The sequence below is a fragment of the Heterocephalus glaber genome, unplaced genomic scaffold, assembly GCF_053883595.1.
Source record: "Heterocephalus glaber isolate CG9 unplaced genomic scaffold, H.glaber_assembly_v1.0 deba00001600, whole genome shotgun sequence".
NCBI classification, from domain to species: domain Eukaryota; kingdom Metazoa; phylum Chordata; class Mammalia; order Rodentia; family Bathyergidae; genus Heterocephalus; species Heterocephalus glaber.
In genome coordinates, this window is record NW_028258372.1 from 18003559 (window position 1) to 18021353 (window position 17795).

The 17795-nt window shown below is 38.0% G+C and overlaps 1 protein-coding gene and 1 pseudogene across 9 annotated transcripts in view; one reads left to right on the top strand and one right to left on the bottom strand.

The window, feature by feature from the left end:
• Cacna1e (calcium voltage-gated channel subunit alpha1 E) overlaps nucleotides 1-17795 on the bottom strand; it is a 485327-nt gene that overhangs the window by 90484 nt on the left and 377048 nt on the right. The gene's annotated exons all lie outside the window — the stretch shown is intronic.
• On the top strand, nucleotides 13556-13673 carry LOC147823120 (U2 spliceosomal RNA; annotated as a pseudogene).

Sequence of the window (17795 nt, forward strand, 5' to 3'; positions counted from 1 at the left end):
TGCTCCACTTATTCAAGGTGATCGCCATAAATAAAGAGCTGTAGCCTGAAGATGAGAGAATCCAGCATCCACTTTGGATCATGCCAGCTCCACCTTTGTGTTCAGGGAAGGAGAAATGAGCCAAGGTCTGAGAGACATGCCCCAGCAACAGTGCGGAAGGGAAAGGGAGAGGCTGGTCTACCATGATAAGGAGAGAGGCTTATTTGTGTCTCACCTGGCCCTCCTACCAAAATAGAGCTGGCTTCTTCAGAGACAGGAACTGTGGTTATTATGGTTACAGTCAAGCTGAGGGTATGGGGGCAAGGTTCCCCACATTGTCCTCTGCTTGCCAGCAGCTTCAGTAGCTTCTATTAAAGGTACTGTGGTGAGAGGGAAGGAGAATTAAAATGAAGAACAACCAGGGCCAGTGAGGGTCAAGGGAACAGAAGTCAAGCACTGGGATGGCTTCTATCCTCACCTTCTTCCCTACATTTCAGAAATTAGAAAGTAACAAGGGCTGGGTGGTTCATAGTGTCACCATCCACTAAAGTTCTTACCATTAGCTCTTTGCTTATTTCCATCCCTCAAATCCAATTAGTGCCATTGTTCCATTGGTTCTATCTTCAAAGGGGCTCGTGAATCCACCCTCCTCCATCTTTATTGCCTGGCTCAGGACCTCATCCTTCTTTGACTGGACTATTGCAGTAGCATGGACTGAGTCTCTCAACCACCTTTCTCTTTTCCCTTAATTTCACATATCTCATAGGTATTCCAGTTACCTTTTAAAAACACCACTGGATCTTATCACTTCCAAATTTCATAGAAAATACCATTTGTAAAACACTTTCTAACTTATCAAGCTGCTTCACATATGCTGCTCATTTAATCTTTGCAGGCATTCTGAAGAGAAAGCAGGATGGGTATTTTCATTCTCAATTTAAAAATAAAACAATTTGATAGAGTTTAAATAAGAAATGGAGCCTGGATTAGAACCCAGGCCCCAGTATTTTCTTATGCTACATTCTTTATATTTTCATATGCATCTATCTTGATCTTTCACCTAAGATCTGAGGGAATTAAGAAAGGTTTAAGAGGAGGTATTATTTTGAGTAAGACCTTGAAAAGGGGGACTATCAGCAGGATACAACCACAATAATCCTTGAGCATGGAGGACAAGCACTATTATGAATATCTCCACTCAAGTGCTCAGAAAACTGAATCTAAAGGGAAGCAAGTGGTCCTTTGTGAAGGCAAGTGTCCAACCAAGGACAGAGATCTTTGGAGAGGAACCACTACTCTCAGATCCTTTACATTCCACCCTCTTTCAACTTATCACCTCCTCCTTTTCAGCCTCCTTTACTTTCTTCTGAATGAAGCAAAAATATGGCCTTCAAAATCTTTTGCAGTTTGAGCCACACCTTTGTCTTCAAATCCTATCTCTCACCATTCCTGCCCATCTTTGCCTGCCTGCAGTCCTCCATGGCCATTCCTCAGCCATGGCCCATTTCCCAAAAGGAGGCATGTGCATGCAAGGCTAGTTTATACCCCCTTTCTGCATGGAATCCCTTCATATTCAGCTGAGGCTGTCAAAATTCAAGGCCAACTTGAAATGCCGTCTCTTCTGTTTAGCATTCCCTTCTCTGAGTCTTCTGGTTTCCACTCCAACACTCCTCTGTCTCTTTAGAGCTCATCTTACAGTCAGACCTTACTGTGATCAGTTGCATGGGTGACTGTCTCTTCCTCTACAGGAGATTTTTGTGAAAACATCCTGTGACTTACTTGACTTTCTATCTTCTTGGACTAAAATAAGCCAGTACATAGTATACCTTCAATAGATTTATCATAATTACTACTAAAAATATGCAGGCTGACTAGGTGTGCACAGTGGTAGCTCTGTCCTGGTGCCCAAAGGCTTCAGTGGTGAAACACTACATCCCTGCACTGACCCAAGGGAGCCAGAGAATTAGCACTAACTCTAACTTCTTAACGTGTCCCGTAGAAGCTATGAAGCATGCAATGTGTCTCCTCCATCTGCCCCTAGAATGACAGGATAGCTTGATTTTCAGTGGGTTAGGCAAACAGTATCCCAGTCTCACCTTCCTGTGCATTTGGAAGTTTTCTAGACCCTAGGTCTCTCCAGCTGGCTTTCCTGTTCATTTACATTTGCAAAACCTGGGACATTCAGAAAAGTTACTTGCCCAAGATCACCCAGTTAGCAGGGGGTAGAGCTGAAATTCAAACTAATGTCTTCCAATTCCAGGGTAAGTGTGGTTCTAACAATGCCTTAGCTGTCTTCCCTGCTATCTGGAAGTCACAAAAGGGATTTTGTTTCAGCCCAAGGTTGAGGAAAATAAGGGTATAAAACCAAGGAGTTTTTTTCTTTTCTTTTCTCTTTATTTTTCTTCTTCCTTAAAGGGGCCTTTCATTGAGACAGCAGTATGTGATCCTCTGTGCTATGGGTGAGTTAATAAAGACCTAAAATAAAATTCATAGCATTAGTCAAGCTAGTGATACACTGCTTGATTTTGTGTCCTTATCATAGTCACCATTTATTCATACACATACACAATCTGGAGGGAACAGGGCCAAACAGGATTGAATTTTCTAATCTTAGATTAGAAGTGAATTTTCTAATCTTAGATTTACACACCCACCAGGGTCCTAAGTATATAAGTGGCCAGACCTGTGTAAGGGCAGTATGTTCCTCCCATTACTCCCTTTTCTCTGGGGATCTAAGTGCTCTTCTTTGCAGGATCCTGGGGGTTACTCAGATAGTGATGCTTTTACGAAGATTAAGTATACAACCTTGACCTTACTTAGTCAAACAGATAACCACTGACATGAATTTGGAAGTCTCAAGGAGAGGCTCTCTTCATATCTCAATGTATCCAGTTCCCTTGGATGAAGTCATAGGAAGTATAGAAAGGGAACTCTAGATTATAGTGGAAGAGTGCTTACATCCCCAAAGGCCTCCTGGCACTTGCCTGGGGCTTATGGTAAGAGAATGTGCAACCAGCCGCTTGTTATTTGCTCCATCCAATGTTTCCACACCCATCGATATAACAGAGCTCAGGATGGGGTGCGTTTACACTTCACAATTCCAAACATGAAAAACGAAATTAAATCCCATGTGTTACTGCAGAAATAGTGCCAGATCTTTTCTCAGAGCAAGGTATCCAGGCATCCTTTGCTGCTAAGAAACTGGGTGGAACCTCTCAGTCACAGCTGACATGAGATAGAGACATAAAAACCCTCTGTTCCTCACCAGAGGCAGAAACAACTCTGCTCTAGGAATCCTGGCTAGATTCCTATAAGAGATGGTATAATGAGGAAAATCCAAATTGTGTTTCATTGTAGACACCACTCACTACCCAATTCTGTTATCTACAATTTTAGACCCCACTCTGGCCCCCTGGAAATAGAACTGGCAGCTCCCCACAAGATGCAACTCTCACAAACATGAAAGGAAGGTGAGCTGGGGTTAGGTCTGTGTGAGTCTCTATTCTGGTCGCCTTCATGCAAAGTTTAGGTTTCTAAATTGCACTTATGGAATCTATAGGAAGGTTGATCTCCTTGCAGTGCATGATGAATTTGCTTTCTTTTTTCATCCTTGTTACTGAATCTATGTTTGTGACTACTTTTGTTTTCCAGCAGTTTACACAAAACTCATAAATTGTAAAAATCAACTTTTTATACACAACCAATTCTATATTATTCACAATAGGATGAGGTGGAAGAAATACAAGGATAATCTCAGACAGGGCACAATTCCCCAAACATTTATCATATATGTCTACAGGGGTGAAGGAGAGAAATCCGAGTTCTCTGTCAAATCATGTTTATATTAACATTAAAATTGATTTCTATTTTGTGAATCTATGGACCTATAAAGGAACCACTGCCACAGATAATTTGCAAAATGGCTAATCTGAATACAAATAAATTAAAGTGACTGGTTTTAGTTCACAGGGCAACAGTGAAATAGGTTTTGGTCATCTACATTTCTAGAATTTATCATGATGTGCCTAACTCTTAGGAAAGGGATATGAGGTTCACTCATACTTATCTCCAGCCTGAAATTCCTGCTTATGCTATCTTATCTCAGTATCACTGAGCTCCTGGATTGGCATCTCTACATTTATCTAGTGAGGAAGATGTTTCTGGAAGGTCTGCTGCAGCAAGAAACCCTCTGGTGGATAACTGCCTGGCTCCTGTTTTAGTCTCTAGCTCCAGAGCACTCCTGACTCAGTGTGTGCAGGAAGCTTTGTTTACTAATGCAGAGGGCCTTGATGTTGTCATGGCAACCAAAGGGAAGGCAAAGCCCGCCAGGATGCACTGGCCTATGTGACTCAAAGATCTGTTTACCCACACTCCTGTACACGCTTGCATGCTTCATCACACACATTGGCACTGATTCACATGCTCACACCGGCACCCCGAAGCATATGTAGACAGATTTTGCCAAGCACACAAATGGCCACATGGTCACATTCCTATTAATCTTCGGACTCCATATTTTCAGAGGGTTTTGCTACCCACAAGGAAACCTTGCCAATGTTCTTGTAAGATCTTTGCTTCAGGAAGGAGGAATTTGAGTGTGATATCAAGAAAAATAAAACCTCTTCAATCTTAAACGTTCTGAAACTAACAGAGAAATTGGGTAAGTCAAGTTGGTAATTGTGTGCTGGCAATGGTTTAATTTCAGTCTCACTGGAAAATGAGCTGGGGGTAGACAGTGAGACTGTTCAGTGTTATGTTTTCAGTGGTCTTATGAACTCAAGGAACTTTTTCTCCCATTTTTCAGAAATGCAAACATAGCCCCACAGAAAGTATACACCTTACTGAAGGTCACACAGTTCAGCAATATGGTTATTTATGCCTTATCCCTTGACTTGTTCCATTAAAGGATTTAAAGAGACTTAGACTGTCAATAAATAAAGGCCAAAACAGAACCTAGCCTTCTAAATTCCAGTCCATGTTGACTCTAATAATCAGGGTGAGTGTTCAGGTAGGTGAAAGGTTCAAATACTCAGGCACTACATCACCCTATGTCACCTTTTCTTAGCATCACGAGCTTTGGGGGACCTCCTCTTATGAGTAGAACCCTTTCCCTAAAATGGTTAAAGCACATAAACAGTATTACACAAAGTGCTGTATCCCACCCCAATCCTCCACCCTGAATCCACAGAAGGGAAAGAAAGGCCATGTGTCTCAGAGATCAGGGTATCTATCAGTTGTGTGTGTGTGGGGGGAACTTGATAGATACTTGTCCAAGCCCAGCCTTTTACACTCAGGAAGACTATGGCACAGAGGGGTCAACTAACTTGCTGGGCCAAGATCTATAGCAGGTGGGAGCTGCTCTGCAAGATCACTTAGGTTGCCCAGATCCAGAACCAGTGCTCTACTACATCTTCATGATATTTCAGGTATGGAAACTCAAAGAAGTAGATTCTTGTAGGAACTTGGAATGAACAGTCTTTTATTCTTTCTCTTCCAATATCGGTAGCTCATCTATCAGTCTGAGTAGAGACAGGAAAAGAAGATCTGGCAATTATCATAAAGGAGATAATGAAGGAAATGAAGTATGTTTCCTGTTGCTTTTTAAGCCTGAAGCTGGTGTAATCTATAGTGTTAAAGCATTATGATGAAAAGCTCTGAAGTTGGACAGACCTGCCTGGGTTTAGATGCTAGCTTCACCATGGTGTGATCTAAGGCAAGTTCTTAACCTAAGTTTCAGTTTGTAAAATCATAATAAATATCATACCTACCTGAAACAGTTGCTGTAATGATTGAATAATAGATGGGAAGTGCAAAGTACAGTATCTGGCACAGAGCAGATATTCCTAGTGGCTGTCATTTCTGACACATATCAAATACAGACAGCCTATTATCAAATATACATATATTATATATATTTATTCCACCTCAAAATATAATTTATGATTGAGTTCCAGAGAGTAGGCATTATTTTAGAATACGGGGAAACAGCAGCAGGTATAAGAGCAAAATCTCTAACCCATACAACTTGCATTACCACGTGGGAGAAGGGCAATAAGAAAATAAGTACAGTATACAGTGTACTATAACTTGACAAGCACTAAGGGAAAAATGAAACTGAAGTAGTACAATAAATAAGTATGGGGGAGGGATTTTAGGTTGAGTCACCAAGGAAGGTCTCGAGAAGACTTGAGAAATGACACAAGAGATGTGAGAGGGAGCTATCCAGATAAGGGGGAGAAGCACTCCAGTCAGAGGTGACAGCCAAGACAAAGCTTTGGAACATTCTGGGGCTTTTGAAGAACAGAAAGGAACCATGTGTCTAAAGTGGACTGAATAAATGGAGGATGAATGATATGAGGTCAGAATAGGTCACCAACCGGGTGAAAGACTAATCACACAGTGCCCTAGAGGTCCTTTAAAGATTTGACTTTTACTTGGAATGGCTGAGAAACCATCAGTGGAGGTGTAGTAGAGAAGTCATGTGACATCGTTGAAGTTTTCAGACTTTCTCTGGCTAGCCTGATGAGAACAGATTGAAAAGCAGGGACTTCTTCCTTTGAAGAAGCAGAGAGAATTCCCAGGTTATGTCCAGATGATGGTGGCCTTGGACAGAGCAATAGGAGTAGGGCTGTTGAGAAATATTGAGGTTCTGAATATATTGTGAAGGTAGAGCTAGGAGGATGTACTAACACATTAAATATGGAATGTAAGAGAAGGATGAGTCTAAGATGACCCCAGGGTTTTAGCTACCCCAACTAGAATGATGGAGTTAAAGTAACTGAGATGGAAAAGACACTGGAGAGAGCAGGTTTTGATTAGGAGGTCGGCTGTGCATGTAAGCAAGCTGGATATTCTAAGAACACTTGTACTAAAAAACGAATGGGTCTAACAGCATCAGTTCTCTGTAATCCACCCAAGACATGCCAGGCGTGGCAAAGATGATCTTCTGTGAACGAAGTAGAGTCAGCCTAGGTTCTCTACCATCCTTTCTTCTCTCCTATTGGCACATGCTGCAGAGATGTTAGTGATTTCTTTTAGTATAACATAATCAAGAAATTGTTGTTGCTATCACTACAAATAAAATTCAAAACAAAACCCACAAATATTCTCAAATGCTGCACGATTCGTTCCAACTATTTCACTGTTCTCTTCCATTAGTAGATGATCAAAGAATAGCATGTACTATGAATGCTGACAAATGACAAGTTTTCACATGGTCGTCTTTAAAATCTTTTAAGAGGAGAACTAAGGGACCACACTTTTATCCCTACTTTGCAGACCAGAAAAATAACGGCATAGGGAGCAAGGAAAGACAGAGTTACGAAGCAGGATTAGATCTCCTGACTCTGTTTAATTACCCACCAGTCGGTGCCACCTCAGTTTGGCACACAGATACTATCAAGGCATAAATTCAAAGGCACACATGTCACTTTCTCTCTCTCTATACACATATAATAGTGTGTGTTTCAGTCACAATATTTCAGCAGGTTCAAAGCCCTGTGGTGCAGGAAGAATGAGCCTTGGGGAAGCAAGAGCTTTTTGTATTCTTCTTTCTCCCTCATGCACACCCCCCACAGCACTCTAATTACAGTATGAAAGAGGCATCTTGACAGAGAACAAATGGCTGAGTTCTTTTAAGAGACACATTTCACCCTCCTCTGAGAAGCCACAGCAAGCAGCTCCCTCCCCAAAAGCTTTGGAGATGCCCGAGGAGCCAGTGTGGCTGCATTCAAGGGAGGGACTGAGAGCTTATTATCTGGTTGGCCATTATAAACTTACCACTCCGCGCGCTCGCGCGCGTGTGTGTGTGTGTGTGTGTGTGTGTATTCCCTTTATAAAAAGAATTGAATTTCCCAGAATCCTTTGTTCAACATCCCCAGATAATTTAAACATTAATGATTCCTCTTAGAAGATAAAATATCATGGCTCATCATCAAAAGATTCTTCTCTATGAAAACCAGCCTTTCCTTTTAGGATGGATAAGTAAAATTCAAGAGAAGGCCCAGAGCTAATAAAAGAGGATAGAGAAAGAGAGGAGGCCTGAGGAGGGAAAACAAGTATAGAAACGTGGTATAAGTGAACACATAGCATGTGAGCTCACCACACAGGAAGGCTGACCTTGCCTTCCTACTATCTTATCAAAAATAGGACTGAAACAGGACAGAATGTACAGCAATGTTCATTCACACATCCATTATTCACATCTTCAGGATATAACAGAAAGTCACTCAAACTTAGGTCCATTTTTCAGACAGGAAATCGAGGTCTAGATCAACACCTAGACTTGCCCAAATCAGACAGTACTAGAGCTGCTGTACCTCAACTATTTCCACTCCTGTGCTTGTCCACTTCCTCATTGGTGACCTTATTATGATGTGAACTCTGAAGAGTAGAGACTGGGTAGGTCACTCTTGTTCCATGTTACACCGACAGTCTCAGCACAGACTGGCTATTCCATGTTTACTGAGTGAAAAAATGCACAGTACCCTATAGGCAACTGCCAGACACAGAGCAGTACTAGAGTTTGGAACATGAGTAGGAGGTAGTTCCAGTGGAGTAATCCACATCCTCTATCCTTGGCCTCCCAAAACTACCAAGCTTAGCCTCATGACAAGTTGGTCCTAAAGATGCACAGGTCCAAGGTGCACAGAATCAACAGGAATGGGGCTGTAGCTTATTTTGACTCTAGTTTATTCTTAAGCTTCTCTTCTTAGGCTTTCACAACACCTCTGGTTTACTTCTCCTTAAGGTTCTCTGTCCCTCTAAACACTAGAGTGCCTCAGAACAGGCCTAGGGCCACTCTTCCAGCCTCCTCTTACTAGGTGATCTCACCCGAGCACAAGGAGTCCACGTCATATCTATGCTGAAGAACCCCATATTTATATTTCTTGCACAAATTAACCACTAAGCTCCAAACCCATCTATGAAAACTACCTACTTGATATCAACTATTTGGATGTCAAATAGGCATCTGAAACCTGAATGGCCAAAACAGAATTTTTATTTTTCCCAATTTGTTCTTCATCTGTTTATCCCTCTGTAGAAGATAATATCATCCAAGCTAGAGTCACTTTCAATTCTTGCCCTTTTTTTTGTCATCCCAGCACCAACTTAATCCATAAGCAATTCCTATCAGTTCTACCAGCTGCTCTCCAACACCACTATTACCCTAGTCCAGGACACTGTGGTCTCTTGCCTTGATGCTTCCTACCTTGAAACTTCCTAGCTCACTTCTTTTTTCCAACCTTGTTTTAATCCCCATTTCCCTGATAGCTGAAAAGCAGGGGGTGACCTTTTAATACAGAATAAGTCATATAATCCCACTGTTAAGATTCTTCCCTGGCTTCTCATTGTTAAAATCCAAACCCTTTCCTGTGGTCTACAAAACACCCTGCATATCTGATCCTTGACTTCAGGCGGGCTTCCCTGATCACCAAAGCAGAATTAATAATCCAATTGGCCATCATAGTTTACTCTCCACCAACTTTTTTTACTTGATTAATATTTGTCAATATAAAATGCTTAGTTCAACTACTGCTACTTGGTTTTCTGCCTTTCCACAAGAATGCAAGCTGCCTAGTTCTTACAAAGAGCTCCATCAGAATTTGTTGAATGAATGAACGAAAGGAACAACATTAAAAGCTACATTGTCTTTTCTCTGGATGTTGCCTCTATGAGTTGTGCCCACTGTAGGTCATATTGACCAGTAATATGGACCATCAACAACCTCGAAGAATTAATTCTAAACCAAGCAAATCTGAAATCAAGCTGTGTATCTTTTCTTACACACTTTAAGTGACCTTTCAAAATCATTCAAGAGTCATAAAGCATCACCATGGCAGAAAATTCTTTACTAAGCCTAAATATTTTGTTTCAATTGAACCTTTACTTTTAGCCATTGTCTCACTAAAGTGGATAGTTATTGTGATAGTCAGCTTTTTGTCACTGTGACAAAATACTTGAAAACAATTTAAAGCAGGAAAGATTTATATTCATTCATGATTCCAGAGGTTTCAGTCCATAGCCAACTGGCTCCATTGTTTTTGGGCCTGGGGTGAGGCAGAAACATCATGGCAGAAGGGCATGGTGGAAGAAAGTTGCTCACCTTTATAAAGGTGAGCACTCACTACTCAGCTGCAAGGGTAGGTAGGACCTGAGGTTATAAAAGTCCTTGAAACACATGCTGGGCATCTCATCTTCACTCTGCTTTAGGAAGCTGAGGGATGAAGCTAAAGAAGCACTGAATTTACGTTCTCATCATGTGTAGGAAGTAGGAAATTAATATTGCCCTTATATTATCAAACAGTGGTTACTATCAATGGATTCCCATTTAAAGTATAAATTTTCAGTAGTATAAATAATAGCTGTATTCTTCACAGTAAACATGCTCTGCTAATGAATGCTCTGCTACTGATCATGGTTTTTAGATATTTTGAATCAAACAGTATAATGAACTCTAAGTTTAAGTTAAAGTAGGACTTCGTGTTTATGTGAAGATATACCTGTTCTGCAGATATTTTTAGTACACACATGCGGCTGTCTGAAGTTATGAACATACCCATGCACACATATAGACATATACTGTACACACACATGCATAGCCAGAGCCCCGATAACATTTGGGGTGATTTACAATACCAACATATTTTCCAAAGGTTTACTTGTTGCTTTACTTTAGAGATTTAACCACTCCTTTCCAATAGTTCATTGTTTCATTTAGCAGTGACTCCTTACCTTAGTAAGTACACACTTTACATCTGAAGGAAAAGGTACATAGGATTTGGCTACATAATTCTAGTTAATTGTGAAGTGAGGTAGTACCTACAATACTGTAACTACATTTTTGTCTAATGCTTCTCAGAAAATGGTTGTATTTTACAGAGAAGGCAAATCAGAAAATTCAAAGACCCAACTTCTACTTCTGGCTGATTCATTAGTATTTTTGAAATGCCTGTCACACAAAACATCCAGGTACTGATAAATTATAAAAAGTATACTAATTAATGAATTCCCAAGGCTACAGAAAAGTGATAGAAATATCTAAGTTAAAAAATACAAAAACTAGATATATATTACATAAATATTTTCTCCTAGTCTGTGTCTTATCTGTATTCATTTTCTTTTATTTTTTTTGGTACTGGGGATTGAACTCGGGTCCTTGCACCTGCATAGCAGGTGGCGAAACCACTGAGCTAAATCCTCGGCTGTATTCATTTTCTTAAAAGTATTTTTATAAGCAGATTTCTTTATTATGACAAAGTCCAAGTTATCTGTTGTCTTGGTCTCATTATCTGTGCTTCTGAATTTTTTCCAATAAATATTTTTTTATTCTGAGTTTTTCAAAGATATTCTCAAATTAACTTTTATCTACAGAGAGAAATAAGAGTCTAGATTTCTTTTTCTCCCCCTCATATGAAGATACACGAGATCTAGGAAAATTTTTTAACAAAGACTTTCTTTTCCTCATTGGTTTTGCACTTCTGTCAAAAATCAAATATGAGAGGTCTCTGTTCTACTCCTTGTATCTATTTATCTATCCTTACATTGGTACCACAGCACCTGGATTATAGAAACGTTACAGTAAATATTTTTTTAAAAGTTATACAAATCTTATGACTTTGCACTGGTTCTTCAAGATTATTCTGGCTTCTCTAAATCCTTGAACTTTTACATCAATTTTATAATCATCTTGTGTATTTCTTCTAAATAGCTGGCTAGAATTTTAGGGACAATGAATGTCTTAACAGTATTATGTCTTTCAGTCCACAAAAGTGGCATGTCCCTTCAGTTTTAGGACTTATTTCAGCAATATTCTGGTAGTTTTCAGTATAATGGTCTTAAAATCTTTTGTCACATTTATTCCTAGATATTTCATTTTTTCTGTTACGTTTAAAATTTACTTTTAGTCCATTTAAATTGAAATTCCACTTGATCACTGCAAGTATATAAGTATATAACACAAATAATGATTTTTGTATGTTGACCTTATATCCAATGACCTTGTTGAATTCACTTACTAAGATTCAGTTTACAGAGTTCTCTGTTAGATTTTCAAAATAATACGGATTAAAATGATTAAAATGAATAATTGATAATTTGAAATAGGAAGAAAAGGTCCAAAGGCATAGGGGTGGTGGGAGGGGAAGAGGAAAGAAAAGAAGGCAAAGGAAAAATTATGAGAAAAGAAAAAAAAAATGGAAATGAAGTCTATGTAAATAGGGAAATGTGGAGGGGGTGAAGGGTGCACAGGTAATGAGGAAAAAATAAGAACCAAGATACATCATGTACAGGTATAAGCACCCAATGATAAATGTAAATGTATTGTATACCTAAAATGTACCAACCGAAGAATTTTAAAAAGTTAAATGATAGAAAAAATATATATACAATCATATTAACTATGAAAAATTGTGTTTTTGTTTCTTCCTTTCCAATTTATATGTCTTTTATCTCTTTTCCTTGCTTTATTAAAATGGCTCAGATTTATATAACAATATTAAAAAGAAATGGTAAGTTCTTGATCATATCTAGATTATAGGGGAAAAGGAATTAATATTTTATAACCTTTCATTATTAAGTATGATGCTGGCTATAGGGTTTTTTTAATAGATGCCCTTTTGTAAAACTGGAAAAGCTCCCTTCTATTATTAATTTACTGAGTCTTTTCTATGCAGAACTATTGAATTTTGTTAAATTCTTTTTCTGCATATGTTGAGATGTTAAAAGCTTTTTTCCTTATATTCCACTAATGCAGCATATTACACTGATTGGTTTTCAAATGTTAAACCAACCTTGTATTCATGGATTAAATATCACTTGGTAAAAATGTATTATCTTTTACATTCTGCCAGATTTGGTCGACAATATTTTGTCATGGAAGTTTGCATCTAGAGCATGATGGGTATTATTATGTGGTTTTCTTTTCTTATGGCATATTTGTCAACTTTAAGTATTGAGGTTATGCTGGCCACATCAAATGAGTTGGGAAGTATTCCACCCCTCTTTACATCTTAAAGAAGTTTTTGAAAGATCTTTATTACTTCTTGCTTAATGTTTGGTAAAATTGATGAGTAAAATAATGTGCCTTGGAGTTTTCTTTGTGGAAAAGCTTTAGATTAGGAAATTAATTTGTTTAATAGATATGAGTTTATTTAGATTTTGAATTTCTTGTGTGAGTTTTGGCAGTTTTCAAGGAACTTGCTGTTTTTTTTAAGCCATTAAATTTATTGGCACAAAATTATAAATGATATACCCCTATTTTACACACACTTACACACACAGTGAAAATCCAAAAGAACTAACCAAAGAATTCCTGGAATTAATAACCAATCATAGAAAGGTTATAAAATACAAGTTAATACATAAGTCAATTGTTTTCCTATATACCATCAATGAACAAATGAAAGTTTGCACCATCTAAGTTAGCATCTTAAAAAATAAAATACTTAGCTAAAAATCTAACAAAATATATACAAAGCCTGTACAAAGAAAACTACAAAACTAATGAATAAAATAAAAGAACTAAATAAATGGATAGATATTCCATGTTCATAGATAGGAAGATTCAATATTGACAACTACTTCCTGGTCTTTTGGCTAAGATCAAGTGTAGTATCTGTTCTTATCAGTTTAATATTGTCAAGATGTCATTTCTTTGAAACTTGATACATAGATTCAATATAATCACAACCAAAATTATAGCAAGTAAATTGTGGCTATTGGCAAAACTAATTCTAAATGTTGTATAGTAAAGCACAAGATCCAGAATAGCTAATTCAGTATTAAAGAAGAACAGAGTTAGAGAACCAACTACAAGATTTAATGTGAATCTATAGTAATAAAAACACAGTGGTGTTATTACAGGCAGACAGATTAAGGCAATAGAGTAGAGAGCCCAGAAATAGATCACATAAATATAGGCAACTGATATTTGACAAGGAACAAAGATAACACAACAGAGCAAGGAAGGTATTTTCAACAAATGGTATGAAAACTGGACTTCTGCCTATGAAAAAATTAGTCTAGACATGGACCTTACAACCTTCATACAAATTAACTCAAAATAGAACATAGATGCTATGGTTAGATGTGAGTATACCTTTCAAAATTCACCTTGAAACTTAATCCCCAGTGCAAAAGAGTAAGAAGCAGGGCCATTAGGAGGTGATTGGGCCCTTAGTGCTCCATTCTCATGAACAGGATTAGAAACCTCCTAGTAGATCCTGAGGGAATTAGCTGGGGCCCTATCCTTCTTCCACTTCTTCTGCCGTGTAAGAACAGCATTCATACCTCTTGGCCTTTTTTGCCCTTCTGTCTTGTGAGGATGCTGCAACAAGACATCATCTTGGAAGCAGAGATCCCTCACCAGACACCAAATCTGTTGGCACTTTGAACTTGGAGCTCTACTCCTCCAGGACTGAGAAATAAACTTATACTATTTAAAAGTTACCTAGTCTGTGGTATTTTGTCATAGCAGCAAAAATGAGATAAGGTAACAAACTTCAATATAAAAATCCTAGAAGACCAGACGAATTGAGATGGCCTTGGGTGTAGAGATGGCTTTTTAGATACAACACCAAAAACATGATACACACACAAAATTGATAAGATGGACTTTATTATAATTAAAAATTGCTCTGCAAAAGATAATGTCAAGGGAATGAGAAGGCAAGCCACCAATTAAGAGAAAATATTTGCAAAACATATATCTGATAAAGGACTGATACCCAAAATATGAAAAGATTCTTCACATCATTTATCATGAGGAAACAAATTAAAACAACAATGCGTGTCTCTTGGAATGGCCAAAATCTGGAGGACTGACCAAACTAAATTGTGATGAGAATGTGGAGTAATATGATCTCTCATCCATTGCTGGTGGGAATACAAAATGGTACAACTGTTTTAGAAGGCAGTAAGGCAGTTTCTTATACACTAAATATTTTTATCATATGACGCAGCAATTATATTCTTTGGCATTTACCCAAAGAAGTTGAAAACTCATTTCTACATAAAAACATGCACATGGATGTTTATAACAGCTTTACTCATAAGTGCTAAAACTTGGGAGCAACCAAGATGTCCTTCAGTAGGTGAATAGATTAAAAAACAAAAAAACCTGAGGCACATCCAGACCACTGCAGTAAAAATAAATGAGCTATTATTCAGCACTAAAAATAAATGAGCTATTAAGCCATGAAAAGACATGGAGGAATCATAAATGCATATTACTAAGTGAAAGAAGCCAATTTGTAAAGGCAGTGTGAGTGTCGTGTTCTTCTGAAACTCATATTGAAGTCTGACTGTCATTGTGGTGGGACTGGTAGAAGTATTTAAGAGGTGATTAGATAAGTAAGAGGGATTAATGCCTTTCTTGAAGGACTAGGTTAATTCTTGTGGTGGTGACTGAATCCTCAGTTTCTCAGGACTGGATTAGTTATTGCAAGAACAGGTTGGTATAAAGCTATGTCACCGCTCCTGTGGTTTGACTCTTTTGTATATGCTTGCTTGCCCTTCTTTCAGCTACATTCTGACAAGAATAAGACTTTGCATCTTTGTAAATAGGGAAGTGTGGAGGGGCTTAAGGGAGGGCAGGGGAATGGGGAAAAATTAAGAACCAAGGTACATCATGTAATGATGTTTTCATCATTACATGTTGAATGTAACTGTATTGCATACCTAAAATGTACCAATAAGCTTAATGAAAAAAAAAGAATAAGACTTTGCCCAGGTAAGCAGCCACCTGATTTAGGACTTCCAAGTTCCAGAACTATGGGATAAATAAACTTCTTTCCTCTATAAATTACGGTATCCAGTCCCAGATGTTCTGTTAGACAGCAGTGGTGAACCTATGGCATGTATGCCACAGCAGGCACACACAGCCCTATCTGTCAGCATGTGAGCCAAGTACATAAGTTGTCTCTTCTAAACTAAAACCTTAGTATTCTGGTTTAACTGCAGCGTTGGCACTTTGCGATAGATAAGTGAGTTTTTGGTTGCAGTATGTGTACTCAGTGTCTAGATTTGCCATCACTGTGTTAGAGCAACAGACAATGAACTAAGGCAGCTACCTACTGGACGATTTCAACTGCGTGACATTTTGAAATAAACAAAATCATGGAGATAGTAAAATGATCAGTAGTCGCCTGTGGTTGAAGAGAGGGAGTAATGAATAGGCAAAAAACAGAGAATGTGAGAGAGCAGTGAAAATACCCCATATAATACTAGAATCCTGAATTCAACAGCATGTTAAAAGGATCCTTCACCATGATCAAGTGAGATTTATTCCTGGGATTTAAGGGTGGTTTAACACATACAAATTAATAAATGTGATACACTACATTAGCAGAATGAAGGGTAAAAATCATATGAGCATCTTAACAGATAAAGAAGTAGTATTAGACAAAATTCAATATCCTCTAATGATAAAAGCTTCTAACAAATTAGGTATGAAAGGAATATACTTCAATATAATAAAATCTACATACGAGGAGTCCATAGCTAGCATTACACTCAAAAGTGAGAGGCTGAAAGCTTTCCCTTGCAAATCAGGAACAAGACAAATATACCTACTCTTGCCATTTCCATTCATTATAGTACTAGAGTGATTAGATAAGATAAAGAAACAAATTTATCCAATTGGAAAGTAAGGAATACAATTGTTTTCATTTGTAGAAGACATGATTGTATACACAGAAAACTCCAAACCTCACAATAAAAACTAAATACTAAAATTTAGTAATGTTGCAGGTTAAAATCAATATACAAAAATAATAGCTTTTTTTATACACATCTGAAAAAGAAATCAAGAAAAATATTCCATTTACAGTAACAGCAAAACATAGAAACAAATTTGCTGAATACTATAAAACATTGATGAAAAAACCGGAGAGACAAATACATAGAAAGATATTCTGTGTTCATGGATTCGGAGAGTTAATACTATTAAAATGTCCCTACTGCCCAAACCAATCTAAAGATTCAATACAATCCCCATCAAAATTCTAATAACATTTCTCACAGAAATAGTAAAAATAATCCTAACCACAAAAGACCTTGAGTAAAATAAATCTTGAGGGAAAAAAAGGCATCATATTGTCTGCACTCAAATTTGCATTATAGTAATCTAAATAGCATGGTAGTTGGGCACAGTGGCACATGCCTGCAATGTCAGCTATTCTAAAGACTGAGGCAGGAAAGATCACAAGTTTAACGTCAGCCTGGGCAACTTAGCAAGACCCTCATTCAAAATCAAGAATTTAAAGGGGGGAAGCTGGGGATGTAGTTCAGTGCAAGGACCTGAGTTCAATCCCCACTACCACAATTAATTAATTAATTAAACAGCATGGTACTAACATAAAAACAGATATATATATAGAAGTCAGGACAATGGAAGAGAATACAGAGCCCAGAAATAAAACTGCACATTTATGGTCAATTGATCCTCAACAACTGGCTTCAAGAAGAACTGGCCAAAACACACAATAGAGAAAAAGTAGTCTCCTCATTAAGTAGTGCTGGGAGAACTGGCTACTCATGTGCAAAAGAATGAAGCTGGACCCACTTCTCATACTGCATGCAAATACCAACTTCAAATGTATTAAGTATATGAATCTAAGATTGGCAACTGTAAAACTACTAAAAGAAAATAGGAGAAAAGTTTCTTAACATTATTAGTCTAGGCTAGTGATGGTGAACATTTGAGAGACCAACTGCCCAAATAGCAACCCAAAACCCACTTATTCATCACAAAGTGCCAATACCGCCATTAAACCTGAATACTGAGGTTTCAGTTTAGAAAACCAACATGGGGGGCC